The following is a 14,829-nucleotide window of genomic DNA, read 5'->3' as shown; positions in this document are numbered from 1 at the left end:
TTGCCCAACCTTCCTTCTGAGGAGTGGCTGGTGGGTTTGAACAGCCAGCCTTCTGGTTAGCAGTCAAGTGCCTTAGGCACTATGCTATCAGAGCTCCTAATATATGTACAACTATTATTTAAACTAGGATAAGAAAAGCAATAATAATATTGACCTTACAACACGTGTAAAGCCATTGTGTAAGGGCAAAGCTGCTTCCCAGTCCAGGCACCAAACGTGTGTGTGTGTGTGCATAGGAAAACATACACCCATACACACACATACATATCTTTTTAGGTTATAAATTAATAACTTGCTTATTGCAGAAAGTTGGAAAACAAAGTACAACAATTTCTAGGAAATAGAACATAAGCTGACCATAATCTTATCACTCAGAGGCAAAACTTTTTAATCTATTTCTTTCCTATTTCTATGCATAATGCATGCTATTTTAGATAGCTGAGTTTATACCACATATTGAGGAGCCCTGGTGACATAGTGGTTAAAGCATTTGGCTGCTAACTAGAAGGTCAGTGGTTCAAACTTACCAGCCACTTTGTGAGAGAAAGATGAGGCAGTTTGCTTCCATAAAGATTTACAGCCTTGGAAACCCTACAGGGTAGTTCTACACTATCCTATTGGGTCACTCTGAAGCAGAATCGACTTGATGACAGTGGTTTTTTTTCTATCACACATTAGAATTTACTAGCCTGTTTTTTTTTTCTGCCTAGAATTATATCATATTTCCCAGTGACAGAAAAATTCTTTATAGCCATCATTTTAATAATTCTATTACATCCACAGTGTGGATTTTCATAATAATGGATCTCCAATTTTTGAGCATTTAGATTGATATTAGTTTTTGAATTTCATAAGCAGCATATTAATAAACATATTTGTTCATGGATCTTTGCATTTAGGATTATTTATTTAGGATAAACCAAAAAACCAAACACACTGCTGTCGAGTTGGATCTGACTCATAGCAACCCCTCCTTGGGTTTCCGAGGCAGTATCACTATGGATGTAGATTGCCCAACCTTCCTTCCGAGGAGTGGCTGGTGGGTTTGAACAGCCAGCCTTCTGGTTAGCAGTCAAATGTCTTAGGCACTATGCTACCAGAGAATTACTAGACAATGAGTGAAAACGCCTTTAAAATTCATGAGTTGCATATAGTTAAATTGTTTTCTTAAAGGTTGTAAGAAACCTTCCAGTATTCTTATATGAAAGTGGACAGTAGAAAGCTCACAGGAATTTTCTGTTGGATACAGCCAGGAAAGATGTTTAACAATACATGAAAGGGTTATATTGCATAATTTATGAATGACAACAGAATGTATCATTTTCAAATAATGAAATCACTAGCTGAAGAGGCATTTCCCTAGCTTTGGAAACAGAAATAAAAGAGTAACTCCTTGGTTTGTTCCCAGATATACCTCCAAGATCTCCCAACACCCTCCTTTGATTCCAGGGCAAACTTATAACTTGTCATGCAAGTGCTTGCAAAAGAAGTAAATTACTTTCTGCTCTTACTGAAGATGGCTACCTGCCCACTGTACTTTGGCCAGAGAAATAACTCTCTTCTGCCTCAGAAATCCCCTGCAGAGACCCTGAAGGCCCATTCTTTTCCTCTACTGTTCATTCCGTTACAAATTTTCTATTGATCTTCTTCCAGTGTGTCATTATTGTCTTCTTTTTTCTCCATAGAGTAATTGCAAAATTTTCTCAGTATCTCTCTGTCTCTAAGCTTCAACTCTCTCTGACCTTGGCAATATGTGAAAGGTTTTAATACCTCCTGCTTTATGAGTCAGAAGAGAGAAACTTTAAGGCAGGATAGAACTTGAAAAGAATCTCCCCACTGTTCAAAAATCATGTATGTGCTATAAGAATGTCCATATATATAACAGAGTTAACAAGGGGCGAAGTTACAATAACTTCTTAGCCACAGCCCAACACCTTGAAGGAGTGAGTTGTTAGGCATGTGGGTTCAGGACCATGGTTATGGGGGACATTGAATTCAATTGGCATAGCCTACTACATAAAAACATTGTTCTACAGCCTACTTTGGTGAGTAAGAATTGGGTCTTGAAAGCTTGTGAGAAGCCATGTAAGATGCAACAATTTGTTCATCTGGAGCAAAGAAGAGTGAAGAAAATCAAAGATGCATGAAACAGTCCAAGGGACTAGTAGACCACAAAAACCTCAGCCTATGTGACCCTGAGACCAGAAGAACCAGACGGTGCCTGGCTACCACTGCTAACTACTCAGAAAGTCATAAGAATTGGAGATCCTGGATAGAGTGGGAGAAAAACATGGAAAAAAACTCAATATCTTAAAAAAAAAAAAAAAAAAAAAAGACCAAGCACACTTGTCTGATATAAACTGGTGAAACCCCTGAGACTATGGCCCCTAGTCACCCCTCAGGTCTGGAACTGAGCTGACTCTCATGGCTTAATTTCCAGCCAAAACAATAGACAGGTCTACAAGGTGAACAATTAAGCTATGTGGGTACACTCCTTAGAATAGTCAGCCATGGGAGATCAGAAGGGCAACATTTGTGCAGGGAGAGAGCTCAAAGGGCAGGAATTCATAGAAAAGAAGGACACAGGGGTGGGGGGAATCAGAGTTCTATGATAAATCCTGAGTCATAATGTTAACCATTTCCCTGGGTGCATCTCCCTGAGGATTTTGTTGTTGAACTTAGTTAATTCTCAGGGAAGCTGCTATACACTTTGACTTAGAAATTCTAGGTTCGAGTGATGACAATCCAGTTGATGGGACAGCTTCGTTTGATGACTCTCATTTTGCAAAAATAACCTATCACCAAAGGTTACTCGTGTAGGTCTCTTTCTTGCTATTTTAGAGAACTTGTCTAACAGGATTAAGGACTAAATTCAGTGTGTGTATACACACACACACACACACACACACATATATATATGTCTCATATTAGAAATGTAATTCAGATTTATTGTAGAATATTTAGAAAAATCAGTTAGCAAAAAAAATAATGTCTATGGAAAATTACATTTTTTCTCACCACTCAGAGACAGTTAATATATTTGTATGTATTTAAAAACATGTCGTTAGATAAAAACAGAATTATACTGTTCTGTAATTATTTTTTTTCTTTTGACTAGTAAGTAATGTCTGCCTTAGATTTGAACATCGAACTTGAAAGTGAGACTCCTTAAGTTTTCTCCATAGTAAATAGATTTTTTTGTACAGTCGAAAGAGAAGAAACTAAAATAAACCCAGAAGTGTGTAGCTTCTCTGAATCGTGTGCTTGTTACTCTTCTTTCCTTCCCTCTTTTTCCCAGCTTTGGTGAACAAAAGTAAAGATGAGAGGGCAAGAAAGGAGCCTACAACCAGTCAGGGCATTGTACTGTCTTCTTGTTCACTGGGTTTTGGTTTATTTATTTTATCAAGGAAGGAATCTCTTCTGGGTAATAAGACAAGTCTATGTAGCTCTTGGGAGCTCTGGTGGTATAGCACCTAAGGCACTTGACTGCTAACCAGAAGGCTGGTGGTTCAAACCCACCAGCCACTTCTTGGAAGGAAGGTTGGGCAATCTACTTCCATAGAGATACTACCTCAGAAACCCAAGGAGGGGTTGCTACAAGTTGGATCCGATGGCAGTGAGGTTTTTTTTTTTTTTTTTGGTTTATGTAGCTTTTGGATCTTGAATAAGCAACATTAATTCCCACATAATTCTGAGGTGTCAAGTGGCCCATAAATTCCCTCATGTTGGAGTGTCTTGTTTTGGCTTATAAACACAACTGTGTGTGGTCATGACGTTGAAAGTGATGACCAGAGGCCCATCCTTGACAGATCATGCTTTTGATCTACTGACAGAGTTACTTCATCTACTTTTTCTGTATGCTGAAACTCAGTACTTATCAGATCCTTTTTAGTAAGTATTTCAGTTATTTCAGCTAATTCTCTTCTCTGCCATTATCATTGGCAGTTTACAGATGTGAACTTGTTACAGCTTACTACTTTATAATCATCACAATCCATAGCTGTATCATATGAGAAATATTTCCACAACTGTATTGTATGAGAGGAGTCCATGGGTGACGCAAATTGTTAAGCTCTCTTGACTACGAACCAAAAGCCTGGTGATTTGAATTCACCCAGAGGTACCTTGGAAGACAGACCTGGTGATTTGCTTCTTAAACATCAACACCTTGAAAACTGCACACATAGGGTTGCCACGGCAAATTAACAATTGCAACAACATTATAGAAGACATAGTTTATATTTTCAAAGGCTAATATTTCTAGAAAGTTTAAATCATGATACCCATACAAATATCAAATGAACATGTGTCAAAGATTTCATTTAGCTCATTAATTAATGAGAAAACCAGGAAGATGTTACAGTTAGATCAAAGGGAATTCAAAGAGCAGACACGTATATAGGCAGTCAAGAGAATCAGGAGTGTTGAAATAAATTTGCTTAAAAACTGGTCAATATCTGCAAGGCAATAATCAATTTATTCCACTAGATATGATATATTTACGTTTCTATGGACAAGAATAATTTGCATTATGACCAGGTTTCTACAAATTACAGAATTGTAAAACAGCTAAAAGACAATGAAAGATGGCAAAAACTTCTAAACATAACACCAGTAATCTTTTTTTTTTTTTGGTCCATATCAGCATCTCTCAAATTTGAATTGCAAGTTTGTGTGCCCCTGGCTTAGCCACATGATTCTTTTCATTCTACCTATGGCCTTTAAAGGAGCTCTGGTGGTGCAGTACCTAAGGTATTTGACTGTTAACCAGTAGGTTGGTCATTCAAACCCACCAGCTGCTCTGCAATAGGAAGATGAGGCAATCTACTTCCGTAAAGATTTACCACATTGGAAACCCAGTGGGGATCATTGTGAGTTGGAATTGACTGGATGGCAGTGGGTTTTTTTGTTTTGTTTTTATGCCCCTTTTAAGCTATGTTGGTGTGGTGGGCAAATGAGTATACAGTACCAAATAGGGAAGTTGTCCTGTTGCAAAAGTTTATCATCACACTCCTTAGATTATCAACTCGCCCCTGCTAGAGTGTACAAAAGAAATGGGAAGGGTGACTTCTTCAGTGAGTTCTTTAACCGGCAGCAAAGGGCCAGCAGCAAAGCAAAGAGAACTGAAACCTGTGCTTCAGAACTGCTGGCTCAAACAGCTCCATTTTCTTCATCATCATACCCTCCTTTGATGGAGTGAAAACTACAGAGGGAGACTACAGAGTGAAATCAACAAAGCTGGCACCTTTTCAGTACACAATTTTTACAGCCTAAACAATTTAAATACTTTAAATATTTAAATAATTCCTGCTAGCATAAGCTTCACTGATGTTGTTCCATGATTCGATCTTAACTACGACATTAAAATCATCAGAATGTACAATCTCTACCAGTGCTCAGAGTAAACTATCATTTTAAAAACAATGTGTTTACCGAACTACTCAGCCTAATGAGCAACCTCTGGAAAACATCAAGGGGAAGCATTATGAAATTTCCTGTCAGTGCAGCAAGCCAGCCCTCAAGGGGATTTCCCAGACTGCCCTCTAACAGCAGACTGCTTGTATAGGAGGGAGAGCCTTTACAGTGCAAAGCGCTTGGACATTTGTTTTGGTGACACTATGGATACTCATGGAGAGCTCTGGTGGCATAGTGCCTAAGGCATTTGACTGCTAACCAGAAGGCTGGAGGTCCAGACCCCCCAGCCACTCCTTGGAAGGAAGGTTGGGCAATCTACTTCCGTAGTGATACTGCCTTGGAAACCCAAGGAGGGGTCGCTATGAGATGGGTCTGACTTGACAGCACATAACAACAATAACAACAAACCCTGTCTACTTTACCTGAATGGGAATTCTGTGTCTCTGAGAAAGAAATAGGGCACAGAAAAAGTCTATCATTCTGAAACCTGACAATTTTTCCCAGGAAGGCACAGGCTTCACAGAAGAGTTGAGCAAGGGCCAGGGTGGAGACCTTAGACAGCTCCCTGGCAATCCCTGAGTTAGATCATTATTCTGCAGCTTCATCATTTTGTTTGAAGGGAATTCCCAGGATTTCAGCCACACTCAGCTTCATATCTTATGCAGAAATGAAATAGAAAATCACTGTGACTTGGGACTTTCCACCCCTCTGCTCCCTGCTACCTACTAGTATAATTGTGAATGTTAGGTACAAATTTAAAGCCTTTTGCACATAGTTGGGCACACGTTCTCAAATCTTTTTAGTGGGCCCATAAGCCATGTGATCATGGGCAAGGTTCCTTGTTGCTATGTATGCCAATGACTTCATCTGTGGGAAAGGCCAGGAGACAGAGTAGAGAGTCTTTCAAGTCCCTTTTGACTCTACATGTACATTTGCAGTTCTCCAAACTAAGTTTGGGTTCCTTTAGGAAAGGTTGCCAAAGGTTCTGGACCCAGCCAAGTCCTTGGATGATGGTAGCATAGCATTTAGCTCAATTGCTCAATTAAAAATATTAGTTGTAGAATTATTTATTTAGAGTTCATATTCCGTGATAGACTTAAGGTTCACAAGGGCAAGCCCAATGTGTTCCACACTCTACATTATCTCCCCTGCACCTAATATCATGCTTGGCGCAGACTAAACATTTAGTGAATATTTGCTGAACAAAGGGCAGAAAGAGCTTGCATTCTTATCTGCTGAATAATGGCAGTGAGGAAGTTTGAGTAGGGTGGAATTGGAAAGCATCTCAAGCTGCTCTGACCTCAAAGGCAACAGAAGGCTGTGCCAACAATGGTCATTGCCAGGGGCCTCTCTTGGCATCTAAGGTTCTAGGATATGCAATAGTTGGTCCCTAAAAACTTCCTGGCCATGACCTCACACTTGGGGAATGACATAGTAATACATCACCTGTTTCTAGTTTGCACAAAGACAACCCTGCAAGAAGTATAATTTTTATTTTCTTTTGCTGTTTTTAAACTCTAGAAGAGCTAAATGTCCTATATACACTGGTCAGTCAGAGAATTTTCTATAAAAGAGTGGGACCTGAGCTTAATGAAAGTGCAGGGCTCTGCCATTGTGTAAGCATGCTTACATTTTCTTGTTCCAGCTGCCACTCAGAGGAGCTGGAGAGTTTGGAAGAAGGCCTGAAAAGGTTCTTTTCTCCTCTGATTCTTGGGACAGTACTGTTTGCTTGGCAGAGAGGGGATGATTTTGCCTCCTGTGAACATATGTGTCCTCTCACCAGCACACAAAGCAACATGTTTCTATCCAATGTGAAGTTAAACTTTAATGACAGTTTTAAGCTTAAGAGCTAAGATCTTTGCAATCCTTTTTTCTGCTCATTTAAAGCCTGTGACCTCAGAATTAGGAGTAACCGTAATTGGAGAGCACATGGGCACTGGGATGAGATGGTTGGGGTGGCAGAGAGCAAATTCAGCTGACTTTGGGGGCTTGCTTATTGTCTATGGGGCTTAAATGTTTCCCAGGACTAATCTGCTTGAAGGAGCTCTGGTGGCATAGTGCCTAAGGCACTCGACTGCTAACCAGAAGGCTGGCGGTTCAAACCCACCAGCCACTCCTCAGAAGGAAGGTCGGGCAATCTACTTTTGTAGTGATACTGACTCTGAAACCCAAGGAGGGGTTGTTATGAGTCAGGTCTGACTCCACGGCACATAACAACAGCGACAATCCACCTGATTAGTACATGATTTCCCCATAAACAGTCCACAGATTATGATCAAAGGCAGTGCATGCTCAAACAAAGCAGTTCTTTCCTTTCCTGGGTCTTACTAACTAAACCTTGGGGGATATCTGACAATGTCAACACTATTTTCAAATGGCCAGCAATTTATACACATAGCATAGTGGCTAAGGCACTTGCCTGCTAACCAGATGGCTGGTGGTTCAAACCCACCAGCCACTCCTCGGAAGGAAGGTTGGGCAATCCTACTTCCGTAGTGATACTGCCTCGGAAACCCAAGGAGGGGTCGCTATGAGTCGGGGCCGACTCGACGGCAAATAACAACAACAACAACAGATGGGATGAAAACTAACAAAATGCATACTTCTCTACTACTGAAGAGAAGACCTGTAATTGTTCTTTCTTTACTTTTACTCAAAATCAAGCTCTAGGGGTGTGTGTGTGCCTGTATGCAAACACTGGAAAGGATGGGAGAGCAGAAGGACAAATGATGGCCGAAAGCATTTCTTTTTTAATAATAAGAAACAGAAATGGAAATGATTTGGTCTGGGAAGACTTACTGTACTTCTGCGAAGTCATTTGTATGTTGCTAAATGATTTGCATACTGCTGGGCTACCAGGTCTCTGAACTGTATTCCCCAAAGCCTCTCTTCTCTTTCCTGCCTTGTTCTTCCCACTAGGAGTATGGTAATAATTAAGCTAGCAGAGAAACATTGGGAACAAAGGACATGGTGGCAGGCTCTCAAAGTCACCTCTTTTTAACTCTGTAAAGATCTGGGGACAGATCTGCCCTGTCAGCTTCTTGGGAGAAGAGTCAGACATTATTTTCTCTTCTAGAAAGAAAATCCGTTTGAGGAATTATGAGTGTTTTGCTGTGTCTCGGCCTGAAGTTTAAATCTTTCAAGCATACAGTTATTAAGATGCCAAGTTGCCTCACTTAATTACAACCTTTATTATAGTATTGAAGACTCTAAATGCACTATTTATCACACCTGAAGAGAAGAGCAGCTCTGTGTTAATGGACCACTCTCAGTGGGCCATCTATTGATTATCTTCTCTACTGAATTAATTCCTAGTAATCACCTCATAAGGAGCCCTGGTGGCCCAGTAGTTAAAATGCTGGCCTGCTAACCAAAAGCTTGACAGTTTGAATCCACCAGCCTCTCTGTGGGAGAAAGGAATGGTAGTCTGCTTCCATAAATATTTACAGATTAGAAACTCTCTGGGACAGTTCTACTCTGTCCTATAGAGTTGCTATGAGTTGGGTTTGACACAGTGGCAAGGGGTTTCATCACCTAGTGAGTAGTCATTAAAGGAAGTGCCTCCTGGGCAGTGAGGACAAGTTTATGGGATGCAGTAGGCCTACCAGAGAGCAGCAGTTTTTGGCCTTCTTGCTTTAATTTGAACCCACAACTGAGGTCTTGAGACCACAGTGCTGTCTTCATCATTATCCTTGTTGTTAGTTGCCATTAAGTCAATTCCAACTCATAATGACCCCCATCTGCACAGAGCAGAACTGCTCCATAGGGTCTTCAAGGGGGTGACCTTTTGAAAGCAGATCACCACGTCTGACTTCTGAGGTGCCTCTGGGTGGTTTTGAACCATCAACCTTTCTGTTAGTAATCTAGCACTGAACTATTTGCAATATCCAGGGACTCTGTAGACAAATTTTATTTACATATGGCCACAATGCAAAGCAAGACAAATCAGTTCCTTCCTTAAGGTGTTTCTTCTAACTGAGCCAACTGCCTTTCTATTGTTCTCTGTGAAGACCATTCTAGCATCAATAAAAGAGACTGGCCTATTAAAAAATGTACAGCAAGGAAGGAGGTTAGTGCTTGGAAATTTCTACCATGTGCTGGATGCTACTTGATGTACATCTCCTAATTTCATTATCACAGCAGACTTCAAAGTACAGACTATTAGTCCAATTTTGGGAAGAGGTACCTGAGATTCAGAGAGGTTATGAATGTTGTCCAAACAAACAAATGCTTCTGGGTGGTAGATCTATCTGATTTCAAGGGAGAGACAGAGTCATCTACATAGCACCCTGTCAATAGGACCAAAAAACCAAACAAGTTACGTTGAGTGGATTCTGGCTCCATGTGAGTCAGAGTAACATTGTGCTTCATAGGGTTTTCAATGGCGATTTTTCAGAAATAGATTGCCAGACCTTTTTTTCTGAGGTACCTCTGAGTGGACTCAAACCTCCAAACTTTTGGTTAGCAGCCAGGTACATTAACTGTTTTTACCTCCCGGGAATGTCAAGAGAGACAGGAAGGTGAAACACAGAGCTGTGACTTTGTCTGCCTTTCCCTGGTAGAGGAAGGAAGTCTTCATACATCCAGAGTCTCCCCAGGTAACCTCTCTTCTGTTATCTTGTGCTTTTGCAAATCCTGTTCAGGAGTCACTTTATAAGTACAAGGTGGAGTCTGTTCATCAGAGCCACCTCAGGACTTTTACTAATGCACTGTCTCCTCTAATTAAATTCCACTAATGTATCCAGGGGCCAGTCGGAAGGAATGGGTGCAAAGTGAATAATAAATAGCCTGGTTGTACCTCTTTTGAAACGTCCCTTTCCTGTTCTGGACCAGTCCTAGGTAGCTTGATCCCTTCCCTGACCTCTTCTTGAACCAGATTCAAGAGAGTAATAGAATGGGTTAGAGTTGGGGACTGGAGGCTGAGATAGTCAAGCCAGGATTCTGTTTTACAGGGGCCACAGTAAGCCTAACACAACACTTGGGAGAGTTAGATTGAGCCAGCCCAGAATGCCTCTAAACATGGCTTTATTACAGTCTCCCTCTTTGCATCTTTTTCTCCCCTCAAGGTACCTAATAGTAACAACAACAATAATGATAATTTTCAAAATATTAATACCTACCATTTATTAAATTCTTATTGAGAACCAAGCACTGTGTTTAATGCATTACATATATTATCTCATTTAATTCTGACAACAACCTAATGAGTTAAACATGATCATCTCATTATTAAAAATGAGAGAGTCTGTGGTTACCAGCCCTAACTGCACATTATAATCACTTGAGGAGATTTTGAAAATGTTCATGCCCAGGCCTGTGCTGCAGACACTGTTTTCGTTGTCTCGGAGCCTAAGAACTAATGGCTTTCAATGCCTATATTTTGCATAATGCAAAGATCATGAATCCTACGGGTTTGTGCCTATGGCTGCTAGGACCAGATCCGAGAATAAATGTACACTGAGTCCATGGCAAGGTACCTCTGAGCCAGCCCTCTCCTGCTCCTCTCACCAACATGAGAGCTGCTCTCTTTGCAATGTAATTCTCACTCAAGAGATAGGAATATCTTTTCTTAACTCTAATATACTTAAAATTAAAAAACAAACAAAATCTCCCAGCTCAGCTTTTCAATCTTTTGTGGACTCCCACCCTTGGGATCTCCACTATTCTCTTTACCCCAAATATTTTGTTGCTGTTCACTGTTCTCAAGTCAGCTCCCAACTCTTGGTGACCTTACGCTCAGTAGGAACAAAGTGCTGCCAGGTCCTGTATCATCTCCACAATGGGTTGTGGATCTGACCGTTGTGATCCATAGGGTTTTCACTGGCTGATTTTCAGAAGTAGATCACCAGGTCTTTCTTCCTAGTTTGTCTTAGTCTGGAGCTCCATGGAAATTTCAGCATAAAAGCAACATGCAAACCTCCACCAACAGACTGCTGATGGTCTTTCATGAAGCGCACTGGCTGGGAATCAAACCTGGGTCTCTTGCATGGAGGGATTCCACCACTGCCCTTATTCCCAAGTTGGCCCCTGATAATTGCCACTCTGGCCACACCTGACATTGTCCCAGCTGAGGGTAGGCTGCTAGTACTCTTCCAAGGTCTGCATGGAATAGGGCTCTCAGAAAACTTTAGTAGGACAGGCTGGCCTCTGCCTGTCTAAGAAATATAGAGCTACACAGTTTATGATTCACTGTTCATTCCTAGTCTGGAATGCAAGCTCTGGGGCCCCTGCATGCTTCTCACCCTATGTTTCTGGGAGTTTCCAGGGGGTGCTGTATTTACTCATGAGTGAGCTCAGTTCAACTTGTTTTTTCCCCTTCTCTAGTCCCATCCTCTGTGTACCGGGCAGGTCTGTGGGCTGGTCAAAGAGAGGAGGCATAGGAATTGTGTCTCCCCACTTGGGTAATGCTTGGGCCAGGAACCCTAACAGATTTTAATGACAATGCTCTCTCTCTGGTGTTATTCAGATCCTTGTCTCTTCCTGAGACCCAAACAGAAGTGAGTAGAGGTCTGGGCTGGGGACAGAATTGAGGGTAAGACACCAAATGCAGTGATTTCAGAAGTTCCTCTCCCTGCCTGTTGCTAGGGATTACTTGTCAATGGTTTGGTGACTTCCTTTCTCTGACTTTTGTTGTTGTTGTTAGGTGCCATAGAGTCATCTCTGACTCGTAGCAACCCTATGCACAGCAGAACGAAACAGTGCCCAGTCCTGAGCCAGCTCCATGATTCTTGCTACACTTGAGCCCATCACCGTCGCCACCATGTCAATCCACCTCATTGAGGGCTTTCCCCTCTTTCGTTGCCCTCCACTTTACCAAGCATGACATCCTTCTCCAGGGAATGGTCCATTCTGACAACATGACCAAAGTAGGTGAGACCTCGGAGACAGTGCTTTTCTGTGGGATGCCCCAATCATTCAAATAAATAGATTCTTAACCCCATCCCCTGTTCTCTTGCCTGCAGTGCAGGCTGGGATTGATTGCAGCTTAGACTTTGTGCCCAGAGCCACCCCCCAGATACACCCTTGTAATTGCCCCATGACTGAGGGAGACTACAAGCTCTCCGATTCACTGATAATTATAAATATCTTTTTAATTATAATTATCTTTATAATTCCAGGAAAAGTTATGGCTGAATGTTTACTAACAGAAGAAAGTGGATGAAGAATACTTAGCAATGTCAGCTTCATTGTTTTAGTTACTCATGACCAAAATTTTGGCATTACACTTGACTTCTCTCCTCTCTCACCTGACATTCCATGAGTCAGCAAATCCTGGGAGTTCTACCATCAAAACATCTAGAATTTCTCACCACTACTTAGACTTTCACCCTAGTCCATGACACAATCATCTTTTTTTTAATAACTCCTATAAGCAGTTTGTGATTGGCTGATGACTTAAAGGTTGATAGTTAAACTCCTATAGCAACTTGGCTAAAAAAAGGCCTGGAAAGCTGGTTTCATAAAGATTACAGCCAAGGAAACTCTATGGAGCAGTTTTACTCTGTGACATGTGATCATCATGAATCAAGATCTACTTGATGGCAATGGGCTTGGTTTTTTGGTTTTTAACACTCCCCTTTGTGTGTCCTTGTTGCTCCGTGGTATAATCAACACAGCAAAGTGATACTGCTGAAGTCAAGTCAGATCATGGCACTCTTCTGCTAAGAACCATCCCTCCAAAGACTTTCTAGTTCATGCTGGGTAAAGTCAAAGCCATTACTCTGGCTATAAGGTCCTACAAGATCGGCCTGCTGGGCTCTCGCTAAACTCTCTCTCACTACTCTCCCCTTGTTCATTGTACTCCAGCCTCTGGACCTTTGCACTTGTTATTTCCTCTTCCTGGAACACTCTTCTCCAAATACATGCAGAACTTTTGCTACTGGGTTTTACTTAAACAATTAATTGTTCAATTACTTTGCAGATATTTTACTTCAAGCCTTTGTTTTTCATTAATCAGTTAAATCTATGTGTAAGCATTGGGAGTAATTGACCAAAATCTCCACAGGTAACTTTCCTTTTTCTTTTTTAAAGAGGAACTACTTATCCATTAAGATATGACAGAATATGCATGCACACAACACACTAATGCTATTGTGTACTTGACCACGTAATAGGTTATATATTATGGCACATAAAAGAAATTTGTCCACTTGATAATAAGAATATCTCAAGGGAATATCCAGACGAACCCTGAGCAAGTTCTAACAACCATTTATGACCACTGAGAACCAACTGAATTGTGAATTTACTTTGAAAAATGGTTATTAGTAATGAAAATGTCAAGTGAACTCTTTCTCTAACCAGAGTAGATGCATTCACCTTTTTATAGAGCGTCAGTATGCAAAACAGGTTTTGATATTTCACCAGGATCAAAACCTATTCAAGGCATGCCTGGAAACTCATAGTAGCAGTAGCTCAGAGAGAAATTTAATGGTTTTTAAATTACGGTTTTGAATGCCTCTAAATTATCCTAGGACCTGGGTTGGACCTGCCTGACCACATGAATGTACTCATCTTCAAGTGGGAGTATGTCACAGATTGGCTGCAACATGGAGATTTTAAAAAGACATACACATATGTAAGAGATGTGTTTCTGCACCATCTCAATTTTTGTCTGCCTATATAATATATAGGAGCTGTGGTGGTGTAGTGCCTATTGACTGCTAACCAGAAGGCTCGTAATTCAAACCCACCAACCACTCCTTGGAGGGAAGATTGGGCAATCTACTTCTGTAGTGATCCTGCCTCGGAAACCCAAGGAGAGGTTGCTATGAGTCAGATCTGACTTGATGGCAGTGAGTTTGGTTTTTGGTTTTTTATATAATATATGGATTATCTATCTATGATTGAACAAGAAGAAATTTGAAAACTGTTGGCTCAGTGTCTACTTGAATTATAGACTCCATGTTAATATAATATCTTGTATCTTGGACCCAATTCACTTTTGAGTGTACTGGACCCAATTCACTCCTTAGTCAGTAGTTCTGTATATTTCTTTGTTAATTACTTATACCTCTTCAAAGTCTACACTCAGAGTTTGAAGCCAGACTTGAATCTGTGACAGTTTGACTTTTATGTACCAGGTGATGTAAAATAACAATAACTCTCTATTGATATGTTGTTGTTGTTACTAGCCATCAAGTCAGACCCGAATCATAGTGACCCATCCTTGGGTTTCCAAAGCAGTTTCAGTACAGAAGTAGATTGCCCAACCTTTCTTCTAAGGAGTGGCTGGTGGGTTTGAACTGCCAGCCTTCTGGTTAGCAGTCAAGTGCCTTAGGCACTATACCACCAGAGCTCCTCTATTGGTATAGCCTGAGGCAATGAATAAACAAATACTTGACTAACTTTATCTCCATATAGTGGTACCTTACAGTTATTCATACATTTCATCAGTCTTACAAAACTATATGC

The sequence above is a fragment of the Orycteropus afer genome, unplaced genomic scaffold (assembly GCF_000298275.1).
Source record: "Orycteropus afer afer isolate SDZICR_OR568_19922 unplaced genomic scaffold, OryAfe1.0 scaffold00166, whole genome shotgun sequence".
In the NCBI taxonomy this organism is placed as follows: Eukaryota; Metazoa; Chordata; class Mammalia; order Tubulidentata; family Orycteropodidae; genus Orycteropus; species Orycteropus afer.
The sequence above is the reverse complement of the archived record's forward strand: the minus strand, read 5'-3'. Positions refer to the sequence as shown.